Source organism: Heterocephalus glaber, unplaced genomic scaffold, assembly GCF_053883595.1.
Source record: "Heterocephalus glaber isolate CG9 unplaced genomic scaffold, H.glaber_assembly_v1.0 deba00000071, whole genome shotgun sequence".
Taxonomy (NCBI): domain Eukaryota; kingdom Metazoa; phylum Chordata; class Mammalia; order Rodentia; family Bathyergidae; genus Heterocephalus; species Heterocephalus glaber.
Genome location: NW_028258137.1, coordinates 23,246,562 through 23,261,368, shown reverse-complemented (window position 1 = coordinate 23,261,368; position 14,807 = coordinate 23,246,562).

Sequence of the window (14,807 nt, the reverse complement as noted above, 5' to 3'; positions counted from 1 at the left end):
TTTCTCTCTATTTGTTTCAAGTGTAATGTATTTTTTGTCTGAAAAACCATCATTTCAGTTGCCATTTCTTTGTAGTATCAATCATCTGGAGTAACATTCTATAAGCAAATCTTATTCATTGCTGTGTTTTATTAACATCAGCATCCCGGCATTAAAAAACAGCACAAGAGCCAGGCCCACTGCTTAAAGGAATCACTTGCTTGGACAGAAGTCCTTAAATACATCAACCATGAATTTGTACACACGTGTATATGCATATACATTTGTATATATGTATATATATATATAAAAGTTAAAGAAATAGTGAAATTTTGGTGTAGGCTAGGAAACAGTTCTGTTTTCTATATATACACTTACATTTATAAGGAGTGACTACAACTGCACAAAATTACTGAACAATCAGAAAATAAGTATAAACTATGACAAGTTAAATTTTTCTACCTTGTTTTCCTAAAAACTTTCCCATTCTGCTTGTTGATGTACATTAATCCAATTTAAATGAAAATAATTTAACTCATTCTTGAAATATTAATATTTCCTAAGTTCCCTACATTGTTAATGTTCAGTTTTTTATGCTACATTATACCTGACATGATACTTCTTAAAAAGGATTGTAATATCTTTGCAGAATTTCTGACAATAAAGTAAAAAATAACATTGTGGCACCATCTAGTGACCTAATATTTCTTTTTTTCCCTTGTAACTCAGTTCAAAACACCCATTTCTATTGCTTACATAAAACTATTTGTGTGAGCAAATGTGCAGCTAGGAAGAGTTTCTTTGTTCAGAAACCAAGAATAAATAAGTTGCTCTCTGAAAACTGAAATTTCAAAAATAATTTCCCACTTTGCAGAATAGAAGATGTTTTATAAGCAGTTTATTTTAGACTTAGCCGAGTGCTGCTAGAACCAAATGAAATTACTAAAGGTAATGAAACACATAATGAAATTACTATACATTCATGTTTGAAATTGAATAAAACCAATCCATTTCTAGAAATTTTTTTTTTTTATCAACAATGGAACTTTTTCTTGTATAACAAGACTGATAAAGCTGATTTTGTTTTTCTCATTCAAGCAACCATGATTACTGATCATAAAATATGACAATACTGATAAAGGGAAAGTAATACTGATAATTCCACCCGAAATAAGTATTAATTCAGTACCTAGCCATGCACTCTCATTGCTAATAGGCATGCATTATTTGGTATTATGATATGCATATTGATTTGTATTTTATTTCCTGTTGACATGTTTCCCACTTTATTTTATAAATCCTATGTCATTTTAAAATTAGAATGCACTTTAAGTAAAGAATTATTGCATTTTTGTGTTTGCATGAAAATTCCAGTTATGGAAGTACTAACTTATCTTCCTGTTTGAAATGTATTCCTTTTTATTTACAGTGGGATGTAGCATTCACAAAATGGAGCTTGTAAAAGCATACTTAAAACTAGAGCCTTTAGGCTATGAAAAAGCATTTGAGTGGATTAGACTGTAAGTAAACTGAATGTGCACAGTTGCATCTGTGGCTTTAAATACATCTGAGAAGAATTCCTCACTGAGGGTGCTGATATTTGTACTTCCTGCAACCTTGAAATAAGAATTTGACTGTAATAGTAAATGAAATCAGGAACAATTAATCTGCTTAGAATGAAACAGTGGAAAATGAAAACAAATTATTTTAAAATTTAGATTAAGCAATTTATAAAATGATGAAAAAGACTTTGTGAAAGGAAAATTATATATTGTAGAGGGTTATTTATTTATCCAAAGGGTAGGAGGGCTTATCAGTAGTATGTTATATCCATCTCCAGTCTGTTTTTCCTTTATAACTGGCAATATCCTTTCATGAGTGTGGAACAGGGAGTGGATCCAAATGATATGAAAGTTGATTTGTCTTCTTTTCTATGAATACTATACTGCTTTCCATCTATAATGAGTTTGCTCAATTACTTTTATTCTGAATCACAGATACAGATACATACTAGAATAGTCTTTGAGTAACTCATCTGAATCAACTGGTTTTCATGAATGACTTCATCTATCTTCAATATTTTCTTCAACTCTCAGGTGGTTGGGTTTAAATATTGCTTCTGTGGTGGGTTTAAACATTGCTTCTGTGGTGGCTTCATGACTTATTTGTCTAAAATACATGATGTTTATTCTGAGTGTTCTAGAAGATGATATTCTCTCTCAGAATGACAATAATATCATTGATGAGGGCATGAGTGAATCAAGAGCTGTTCAATAGGATGAGTAACCTCTTAGTCCAAACAAAAAAGAAGTCCCTATTGTAGAAGTCAGTATCATTTCCAGTATAGTTTCATTAATATCACTCCAGAATCAGTAGATCTTTAATCATTTTATGTTTATATGTGCATAAGAATTTTGCTATTTTTTAGTGGGATTGCATACCCTCTACCTTCCTTTTGGTCTTCAAATATATAATTGCTGGCTACAACCAGTCAAAGAGTGCCTACTTTATAAACTTTAGAGGCACCTATGTTGCATCCTCATCTAACCAGAAACTGAAATCCCTAAGATTGAGAATACCCTTGAGATCCCAAGATATTCTGAGCACAGCTGAGAAATGCCATTGCCGACAAAAGAGTCAAAGCTTGTGAATTTGATAACATTTTTTCATCATCTATTATGATGATTCTATAAGTAGGAGTGAGACAAATGGCCAGTGTAGGGAAAGAAATACCTAGTTGGGAGCTTCAGAAAGGAGTAAGTTCCAAATGTGTTCATGGAAACAGGATGCAGAAGCAGGTCTTGGATTTTAGCTACTTCAAGTTCTCTGCTTTCATTGTGACTAGTGAAGAAATTGAGGCAAAAGGTGATCCCTCAAAGTACATAATTTGTTAGGATAAAATGAGTAGCAGGAGGCCAAAGAGACAAATAGCATAACAGATCACTAAGCAAACAGGAACCTGCAGACTGTCTGTGCTTGAATTCCAGGCTTTGTATTTGCTAGTTATGAAAACTTTAGAAATTCTTTTCATCCCTGTAACATTCAGTTTATTCATTTGTTGAGCTGAGTATACTAATAATACCACTAGTTTTACAAATTGTGTGAGGACTAAATGAGATAATACAGGAGACAAATGTTTGGATGTAAAAATGTACAATAAAATGTAACCAGTGTTAGAACCTGCCTTCTCCACTTCCACCATTAGTCCATTGCCATCGGACCATGATGATTGTGACAAACCACTGACATTATATGAACATTGCTCTACAGAGCCAACTGTTTGCATGAGCATTCCAAGAAAACGCAGTGAACATCTTGGTGAGACTACATAGCACAGATTGGATACAGTACTGATGCAACTATGACCTAATGCTTCTCTTTGTTTTGCTTTCATTTGTTGTTGTTGTTTAGGAGTATTGCTGAAGGGCAGGTATATGATATATAGAAACAACTTGAAAGACTGAGTTTTAGTAGTGAAGAACACTGAGCTAATATAAAGGGATTCTTTTTTCATATTTTATTCAATTTCAATATTTTTCCATTATTAATTCTTAAAACAAAATGATTTCCAAGTTAAAAAACCACGGACCACATGATTCTTTTTCATTTTATACAGTTATACAGATCTTATAAATGCACATTTTCTATTCACAATGACGGCAAATAAGATGAACTGTACAGTACATTTAAGTATATTTAGAAGCAATAGAAATGTCTATAGAAAACAAGCAAAACTGAAATAAATTTTGAATTTTAAAGCATTGCGACAGGGCTGCAGATTTGTAACAAAAATGTCTTTGTGCAGTCCCTCACAAGGCCCCATTAATAGCTAAAACAAGCCAGCAGTTTTTAGAAAATAATGTTACAAAATACTACACATGGATTCTTTTTTTTTTTTTTTACAGGAAAAGTAAAGAGCAATAACAACTAAAACCAAACAAAGGCCAAGAGGAGATGACTAAAGAAGATGTCATGAGTGGTATAGTTCCTTTTCCTGTATCGGGAATATTCCCGCAAGTTCCTACTTGACTCATAGAGGACTCAATGGAAAAGTAGCCCAGCCCAAATAACTGTAGCCTGGCTGCAAATTTCTTGAGCTCTAGGATGAAGAGTAAATAGAACCCAAGGTCACTAGCAAGGTGGGATTCATGCCTGAATAAAAGATTTGAAACATTTCTACTAGAGTAAACATTAAAGAGATGAGATGAGAATGGGGATGAGAAGCACTGGAGCGAGGAGAGAGGAAGTGGAAATAGAAGAACCAAGATGAGATATATATACATACAAATATCACACAATGAATGTATTCTTTATATATTGCAAATCTATATTAATAAAGAAGTTATGAAAGAGATGTGTATTTAAAATAGGTATAACAAATGATAAGATACCTAGTGCTCTCTACAATTACCTTGAAATTCTTGGGGTATAGGAATTGTAAAAATATGAAAATACAAAGAATTGTAAATATAGCATACGTAATATATATATATATGTACATATATATATATACACACACGTACATACCACCTTATAGCACTTGTGTTACAATAACAGAATACCAGAGATGAGATAGTTTATGAAGAATAAAATTTATTTCTCATAGTTGTGAAGGCTAAGAAGTCCAAGATTAAGGTATCAGTAGGTTCTCCTGTCTGCTTAGGGTTACTCTAGACTTCCAGGATGGTGCTTTCTGTGTATTGTCCAGCGGTGGGGAGTGCTGTATCCTCACATGACCAAGATAGGAGGAAGAGAAAACCAGCTAAATGTTTTGAAAAACCACTTTTAAGACTTTAATCTCATGCAAGAGTGAGAAGCTCTCATAGTGAAATCAGCTTGTAAAGAACCCACTGTAAGGTTAAACACATCTTGAAGGATTAATATCACCTTAACCTGTATGTTTCAGTGCTTCAGAACCTGAATGATGAAGGAGACAAATACAAGCAAAGTACATACCACACATAAGCTATATATACAGGTGTGGAGATGGATAGATGACAGAGGGAATTTTCACTTTAGAAAACCTGATATAGGTTGCGTGATTTTTAGCTTTAACTATTTCAACAAGTACTAATAGTATAATAGTATTTTCAGGGCTAACTAATCTTATGTGGATGTATCTAAATTAGGTGCAATTTTTCTATGTATTTATCATTAAAGTGTTGAATGCTACACTAGTGATTAGCGGGAAGAACTCTGTAAGTTGATAAATCATTCTTGTTTCATATACGCTCTCTCTATGAAACAGGAAGACTCTCATGGAAAAAGATATTTCAATATTTGTCTATAGGGTGGTTTTGACTTTAAATCAATGACTTACTTCATGATTGTCAGTATGCATTACTTTAATAGATCTGCAATAAAAAAACCAAACTGTTTCAACAACAAATGTTTATTTTCTTGTAGTTCTGGATCTTGGAAGCCCAAGATCAAGGTGCCACAGGGCTCATTTCCTCTGTAGCCTTTTTCCTTGGCTTGGAGATGACCACCTACTTGCTATCTTCTCACATGGTTTCTTTATGTCCCTGATGTGTCCTGATGTGTTTTAATCTCTTCTTTTGAAAATAAGTGGAGAGATTGCCTGAGTGCCCACCTCAGGAGCTCACTGTTACTTAATCATTTTAAAGGCTGTATTTTCAAAAGAGCCCTATTCTGAGTTACTGAGTGTTGGAGCTTCAACATATAAATTTTGGGGAACAAAACTGATCCCATAATACTCCACTTTCTGAAACCCCAAATTTTCTGACCCTCTAAAATGCACAATAGTCATCTGCATTCTAATAGCACCAAAGTCTTAACTCATTTCTGCATCCACTCAGAGCCTCAAATCTGTATTATCTAAGTTAAGTATGGATGAAATTTGAGTTATAATTCACCTTGAGGCAAAATTCCTCTCTTGTGCTCTTATGAAACCAGGCTGGAGCTGCTTCCAAATGCAGTGACAGGAGAGCTTCACAGTAGACATTCTCATTTCAAGGAAGAATCAGAAAAAAGTGAGAGGTCATGGGTCCCAAGCAAGCCTCAAACTTGACGGAAAATTTCATTTAATTGTAAGACTCAAGAAAATCCTTTTTGGTTGGACGCTTTGTGATCTGGATTACTGGGGTGGCAGCACCAACTTGTAACCCTTCTAGGATGGCAGCATTGTTCTCTTCAGGTATGAGCTACAGTCTTGCTGCTGAACCTTTCAGTGGTGGTCGGTCCTGTGCCTGAAGTTCTAGGCTGAGCTGAGACATTGAACTTGAGTAGGTGCCCTTCCCCTCTGAAACCAAGCAGGAGAGAGGCTTGTTCTAGTTAGAGATCAGAAAGTGATAGATAAGGAAGTGGTAGATCAGGAAGAAAGGAGCGCAATAATGCCAGGTGGCCTCCGGAGAACACTGCTGAGTACAGAATCTGTCCTCAGCCTTCTTATTGCTTGATAAAATACGAAATGAATCTTCTAATTTCTCTTCTTGTGGTCAAACATGACCCTGGCTAATACACTAACTCAAAATGTTACAAAAACTAAGAGTAATGAATTACTGAAAAATATATGAATGCTCTGTAATCAACTAATTTTAGATATCTCCATTGCTGGTGCCGAAATGATATATCTATGCATACATACAAAGATATTTTCCACTATATCATCTCCAATTCCTTTCTGTCATAGTTCTTTGCAAGTAGACTTTCACCATGGATTTAGTAAAATAGCTCCAAAAGTGTCAGATTTGTATCTTACTAGCTAAAATTCTGCAAATAGTTAATTCCGTTTTTTTCATCATTTTAGCACAGATCTCAGGATTTTCTAGATTGACATGTCTATTGTCCAAATAAGCACTGCTATTAAAGAGTAGAATAAATAGATTGGTAGAGTTATAAAATATTTTTGTCCTCAAAGTAAAACTAGGTTATGATTACTATAAAAAGAAAAATTGGTACTGGAAGAAAAAAGCAACAGATACCCAATAACAAAAAATTCCCCCAAAATAGGTATTATTGCTTATTCCAAGTTGTGCATTTACACTGAGTAGTTAGAAAAGAATTGTCTTAATACTGTCACATATACGTGTGGAAAATATGAATGGAAATAAGAGTGAGAAAGTGCAAAGAAGGGAACTGGAGGACAGAGAGAGGAAGAGAGGGGATAAAATAGAATAAAAGATGATTTCTTGGCAATGTTATTTCAGTCTTTCAGTCTAAAATCTGACCAATTATTTTCATATTTATTTTTCAATTTTTTCTCATTGTTTTATTTTCCTGTGTTAGATAATAAGATTGAAGGCAGGAGCATTTCTGCTCAGTTACTCACAGAGAGAGTCTAGATAATGCAATTATGATAACATAAGAATGGATTTGAGAGTTTACTGACACATGGAATTTGATTATTTCTTTTATTCACTTGAGTCACCTGTTTTATTTTCTTTTCTCATAACCAAACCAGGAAGAATCAGTCATCTCTAGAGAGTGGTTATTACATTTTTGCTTAATATTTTTAGACTCAAGTAATTCACAGTTCTGTTAAGGTTGGGGGCTTTTGCAATGTTGAAATGCTTGCCAGAAATGAACTCATTTAAAGAGTCCCTATCCTAGTGTCACAAGCCATTAATTCAATAAACTAATGTCAGATCTTGAATATTTACCTAATCATCTAGAGCCCATTATTATAATCACATCAAATCATGTGGCCTTAAATGTTTACGAATAAAATGACGTGCATGACCTTACTTCTTATAGCATTCAGCAGCTCCCAGCTTGCTACTAAAATGATACTTGTAATCATTTTATTTGGGTAGAGGTGGGAATATATTCATATTATATTTCTTTCAATATTTACTAAAAATCCATGGAGGAAAAAAAGAATGTGAGTTATTTACATTTATGCAATGCCAGATAAATCCAAGCTGTTAAATACCCTCAAACACAATGACCAATTTCATTAATGCAGAAAAATGAAATATTTACATTTTGACTAAAATATATATTATTCATAAATATTGATATCTTAAGGTTTCAGATTTCAACATAGAGATAATTATGTAATTAAAAAAACTAAAACTTACTTTGTCATATATATCAATTGGGCAATTGAAATTGAAAAAAATAAAAGCACAACTACTCTTTATAAGTGGAAGACGTTTTTTCTGAGAAGGTCAGGTGCACACGGGAGGAAATATTTTAGGAACTACTGAATCATTAAGGAACATGTGGTGATGTGATTTTGTGCCTCTATATATCAGAATTAAGCCTGCTGCTCCCAGCCTAGAGGAAGGGGCTTCCCAGCCGCTGTCCGTCCCACTGCTCCCCGCCCAGAGGTAGGGGCTTCTGAGCCACCATCCAGCCTGCCGCTCCCAGCCCAGAGGAAGGGGCTTCCGGGCCACTATCCCTCCCGCTGCTCCCAGCCCCTGTCCCACCTCAACCAGCTCAGAGGAGGTGAGCCACGCGGCGCCAACAGCACCCCCCCCCGTCGAAATGAGAAGACACGTAAATAAGTCTCAAAACCAGACTTCCAGATCACCTACAGCAACCCCAAAGGGAAATGAGATGGAACACTCTGATACTCAACCATCTGGACCCACTGAACTGGCAACAAAAGAGGATCTGGAAAAAATGAAATCAGAAATAATTTCTCAGATAACAGCAGAGATTGTGCTCCTAGTACAAGACATGATTAATAAATCTAAAGAGGAGCTGAGGAGCATGATGGAATCCCAACATAGGAAACAAATGGAATCCATAAAACAGATGCAAATATAGATCAGAATTAAGTTTATAGTATATATCTATTTAGTAAAATTCATAAAAGTTAGGAATAACCAATATTTAGAAATAATAAAACAAATATTTATGCAGTGCTTCCTTTAATATAAGCACTGCTGAAATCTTTTAGATATAATTTAATAACTCATTTAATTCTTAATTACATAGCTTTTTTTTCTGCTCTTGCCAGAGATGAATAAGATCATCATAAAATCTCACATTATCAAGCAGTAGTAAGCACAAAGTGATGTGCACTTACTAGCACCAAAACACTTAATCAACTCCAAGTGTATTCTTATGGTTTAGATCTAAAATGGCCTTAAGCACCTCATGTGTTTTGTAGGTGATTGTAATATGGACGTTGTAGCTGATGTGGTGACAGGAGTTGGAGTCTTGTTAGAGGTGGGTCACTGGGGTATGACACAGAAGGGTACATCTTCCTTCCAGGCTCTTTTCTCTCTCTACTTCCTAGTATCTCAGTAATGAATATCTTTCCTCAGACTTATCTTTCCACCATACCCTTCATGCCATGGAGCCAGCCAAATATGGACTGAAAACATGAGCCAAAAAACCTCTCATTCTTTAATATGTGGGCTTATGATATTTTGTTTCATCTAATGCTTACCATGTGCCAGACGGGGGACTAAGCACTGGCTTAAAACATGAGTCCCATCCTTACACTCTTCAGCATAATAGTAGTTGCCTATGTGAACAATTCCAAAAGATAAATCACACATGTGGTATGCTGAAAACAAAATGTGTGAAATATTTATATGAGCTCAATTATATTCAGGGAGTCTTTGTGGAAAAGGTAACATTAGAATGGATTCTGGAAGGATAAAGAAAATTGCATTGGAAGAAGGATTTATTCATTCCTCACCAGTATCCCTCAATCTCACCCTGTTGACATTTTAGAATCATCAACTTTGTTAGGCAACAAAGGAGGGAGGCTGTGGTGTTCACTGCAGTAGTATGTTCAGCAACATCTCTGGCTTCTGCTCAACCACATGTGAATAACAACTCCTTGGTCATGACAATGGGAGTTGCCTCCAGATATTAAATGTCCTTGTGGGTAGGGGATCATAATTGAACCCGGTGAAAGGCTGTAAGATTGCAGAGAAACAAAATATCCAAAATCAGAGTACACCAATCATATTTTAGCATGGCCACAAGTTCTACTGAACATAGAGAGGGAGGATGCAAGGAGAAGTGCTTATAAGTGAGAGTCTTACATAGCAAGTTAGACTCAACAGGCAACTGGAAGCCAAAGAACACTAACACCATAAGATTATTTATCTGAGGAAGCATCCATAGTCTGCTCTGTAGAGGAGAAGTTGAGTTGAAGAATTTAGATTTATTCTCTGCCTCCAAAATATAGTCTCCATAATATTATCTGGAATTGGTAATGTTTTACTTGTTTTTTTTTTCCAGTTACTACTTCCATAAATAAAAAAGTAACAGTGTACTTCCCTATCCATTTAGACTTGATTGATTTAGATAGATAATAATATCTAATATTTAGCTTAAAAATCCTCAGCATAATCACCACCACCATCATCATCTAAATTTAGCTTTAACTAATTTGTCATGAATATCTAAAACTTCCAGTTCTCTGTTGACATAGAAGTATCATTGAATACAAGTTAATATTTCCTTATTCAATAAAATTCTATTTAAAAACATAATGAATGCACCTGTTCCTTCTAAATTGCATTTCCCATATTGTCTTTAAAATTCATTAAAAGTCTTCTATTCCCCATGGCATTATTCTTCTCAATGCCGACTTTCTTTGATGATTTTCCAAATGTGACGGTTATTTCCTCTTACATCTTCTGAAGATTACAAATGCCATGACCCTGATGACCCTGTGCACCGTATTTCTTGTGTGTATTGTGACAACTGTAACAATGTGGTCTGTCAAATTCACCCTAGTCAGGAAGTCATCAGAGAGCACCCTAGGAATGTTGATAAATGCTGTGTAACTATGCAACTTTGTAAGAGTACAATTCTTTTTGTTTGGAAATTTTCAAGCAACTAAGAACATAACAAATATTCTCCTTTCAAATAATCTTTCTTATAATTATAAGAGAAATGTAAATATGTAGTAGTGTGTGTGTGTGTGTGAATGTGCACACACATGTTTTCCTGTTTGGGAAAATGTGTAAAAGTCTCCAAGAAATTAAATTTACTTAGAGAAATTATCAAGTTCTGACTCATATTCTCCCTATTGAATATTTATCATGAATAAAGTAACCTAATTCTAATTTTCCCTAATAAACTGAGACTGTTTAAAGATTCACTGGATTACAGTTTTCATTTTTAGACTATTACATTTTTTATTACTATAGTAATAATCCCAGAAGGGCATAATTCTGTGTTAGAACTCTATACAAGAACTCAGAGTTTATGGATTTGGGAATTTTAATTTATTTAATCATTATTAAATAAATTGGCAATTTTTATTTACTTTCTAGTGCTGAGGACTGAACCCAGGATTTGCATAAGGTAAGCAGACATTCTACCACTGCGCTAGATGCCCAGCTCGGAGTAATCAATTTAAACGTATAATGACAAGGTGAGAAGAATATATTCATCTAATGAATGCTCTTGTCACTGGATTCTGGACCTAAGTAAGTCTATGAAATGTTTAATTGTATCTCTTTATTATGTGTTTTTAGTTGAGGCATATAACTCCATTTATAATTTTGGAAGCTGATTTTTGTTAGCCATTATTCCCTATTTGATTCTCAGGTTACCTTTCAGTTTGAAAAAAATAAAAAGAACAAAACAAAAAGCAAGCAGGCAGCCTTTTTATGCCTCATTCAGGTCAGAGCTGAATAATGATCCCAGTTTGAAGGTTCTCAGAGAATTAGCTAGATTCTAACAAACTTATGACTATTACCATTTTCAGTGTTTTGGTACACACCGTGTGTCAACAAAGAATGCAATTCATAAAATAGGAATGTCAAGTATTTTCAGAAAAAGAGAATTCTGCTTTGTCACTGACACTAATACACCAACACTGACTTGTGCAAAATCAGCAGCATGGTGGTGCCTTCCTTGTGGAGAGGATATTCCTTGTTATGCCCATTTCAGCTGGCTCTCTCACTGCTGCGTGTGTGTTTCCTGTAGGCCACGGGTTCATATGCATATGAGAGTGTGAATGTGGCTGGCTGCGTGATTCTTCTCAAAGCCTAATCAATATTTCCAGGAAGATTCCAGGCATTATACAAACACATGGCTAGATACAGAATATGCAATTGCATGTGACCAAACAATAATTCCTTTCATCTTTTCATAAATATATAATAATAAAAAGATAGATATTAAATATTTATTATGTGACATATACATTTCACTATACCATTCATTGTCATCTAATAAATGTTGACAAGAAATTTTATACAATAGATATAATGAGCTTCATTTTTCAAAATTGGAGAATGAGGCTTACTGTGATTAAAGGGCTTGCTCCTGTGGAGCACAATAGTCCACATCTGTAATTTCAGCTACTTTGGAGGATGAGAAAGGAGATTTGTGAGTTTGAGGCTGGGCATAAGGTAACAAGCAAGATCTATTTTTTAAAAAAATGAGGGACTGAGTGTATAGCCAGCTCTGTGATAAACTTCCTGCCGAGTACAAGGCCCTGGGTTTAATCCCCAGCATCACACACAAACGTAGGCCCAAACTGTGTGACAAATAACTAAAGAAGTCAGAATTTTAAACTAATTCTGTCTAACTTTGGTGATGGAGACCTTAAATCCTATTTCTTTTCTTTTTTTCCTCATAATGTACATAATGTTAAATAACAATGATTTTATCCCATTAAGTTATAGGGATTCAGATGTGAATGATATTACCAAAGAATTCCAGCACAATTTAAAGAATACTTATTTAAAAAGATATATTTCTTAGACCCACCTTACCATAGTTGTTATATGATGAAATATATTAATCAAAAGTAATAACATGTTCATATCTGTATTTCCAGATAATTGTGCACTTATAAAAAGATTGCAAAATTATTACATCTTTCTCTTATAATTTTCCTTATACTGCTTCCTCTTAAGTTTTATGTAACTATGCCATAGTTATCAATATTATAGAATTAATGTTGACACAGTATTATTATCTAATTTAGAAAGCTTTTAAAAATTTGTCAGTAGTCCTGGTAAAATTTGTTACCTGATCAAGAATCTCATCTAGATACTCACATTGCATTTAGTTCTTATTTTTTCCAAGGACTTCTGGTCTGGTACAGCCCTTGAATTTTTTTTCCTGACCATAACTGACCCTAAAATCACTGAGTAGTTATTTTTCTCAGCACCTCTCAATTCTGGATGGTCTGAAGTTACCTTATTAGATTTATTAGGCATTTGTGGCAAAAATATAATTACAACAAGATGGTACTATGCTGTTTTCAGAGTATTATGGCAGGAATTACATGAGATAAACATGTTTTATTATTAGTGGTGTTAACTGTAATCTCTTCTTTCTTCTTTTTTAAAAGTTACTCCTGGTACCACTGCCCCAGAGCACCAAGGAGGTGAGCTGTGCAACACCTCCCCCCCCCCAGGCTGTGCTGAAGCATTACCTAGATTCACACTGCAGAGTTGCAGGGGTCATAAAAGACATTGTTCTGAGCTTGAGAAGATAGAGTAGAAGTGAACAATAGAAAGAGGGCCTCTCTGAAGCCCCTTGGTGAAAAATAAAGCCCACCAGAAAAGTGAAGAAAATCTCTGCAATAAAGGCACACCAGACCACCTTAGTTGGGGGAGCAGTGGTGTGGACCAGAGCAGTGCAGCTGCAAGCAGATTAGAGCCAGGGCTCCACCCTGACCCCAGAAGCTGGGACACACCGGTCCAAGTCAAGGGCCTCCCTGGAAAAGAGCTGCACAGGCACACAAGCAACAGCCAGAGGTTCACCCCAATACCACCAGTAAGTGCACGAGACCTTAGCCAGAAGCTTGCTCACACAACAGGAACTGGGGTACATAGCCCCCAGCCAAAGACCCTCCCAGACAATAGCTACATAGAGGCTGTAGCCAGTGGCACACCTAGATATCATAGCAAGGGTGGACAGGTCCCAGCCAGAATCCCACCCAGACAGCTCAGGGATCCAGAAGGCCATCTTTCTGAACCCAGGAATTAGTGTACTGGTGAGCAGCAGAGAAAAGGCAACTCTGTGGCTTGCTGAGAATTTAAGACCACTGGGTGAGCAAAAAGTTGCCTCCACAAAGGCACAGCAGGCTGCATCTGTTGAAATGAGAAGACACACAAACAAACCTCAAAACCAGACTTCCAGATCACCTACGGCAACCCCAAAGGGAAACTAGATGGAACAATCTGATACTCAACCACCTGGACTCTCTGAACTGGCAACAAAAGAGGATCTGGAAAAAATGAAATCAGAAAGAATTTCTCAGATAACAGCAGAGATTGTTCCCATAGTGCAAGACATGATTAATAAATCTAAGGAGGACACAGATTAAAAAAAAAAATAGAGGAACTGAGGAACATGATGGAATCCCAACATAGGAAACAAATGGAATCCATAAAACAGATACAAACAGATTTCCAGGAGATTAAAAACTCCATGGAGAGTTTACACAGCAGAATGAGCCAATGTGAGGACAGAATTTCAGATACAGAAGATAAGATTGAAATTAGTGACCAGGAAAAGAAAAATTTCTTTAAAATAGTAAGGGAACACGAGAAATCAATCCAGCAGCTGCTAGACAATGGAAAGAAGAATAACATAAGACTGATCAGAGTCAATGAAGAAACAGGAGAGAGTGCAGATGACATAAAAATCTTTTCACAGAAGTGATGGCAGAAAACTTCCCAAGCAGGGGAAAAGAACTTGACATACAGATAACTGAGGGATATAGGAGTCCAACTAGCACTGATCAAAAAAAACTACACATAGGCATATAATAGTTAAGATTCCAGAAACCCAACAGAAGAACAAAATTCTACAAGCAGTTATAGAAAAATAAATTACATACAAAGGAAAGCCCATCAGAATCACACTAGACTTCTCAGTGCTAACCCTCAAGGCAAGAAGAGCTTGGAGTGACATTCCAAGGC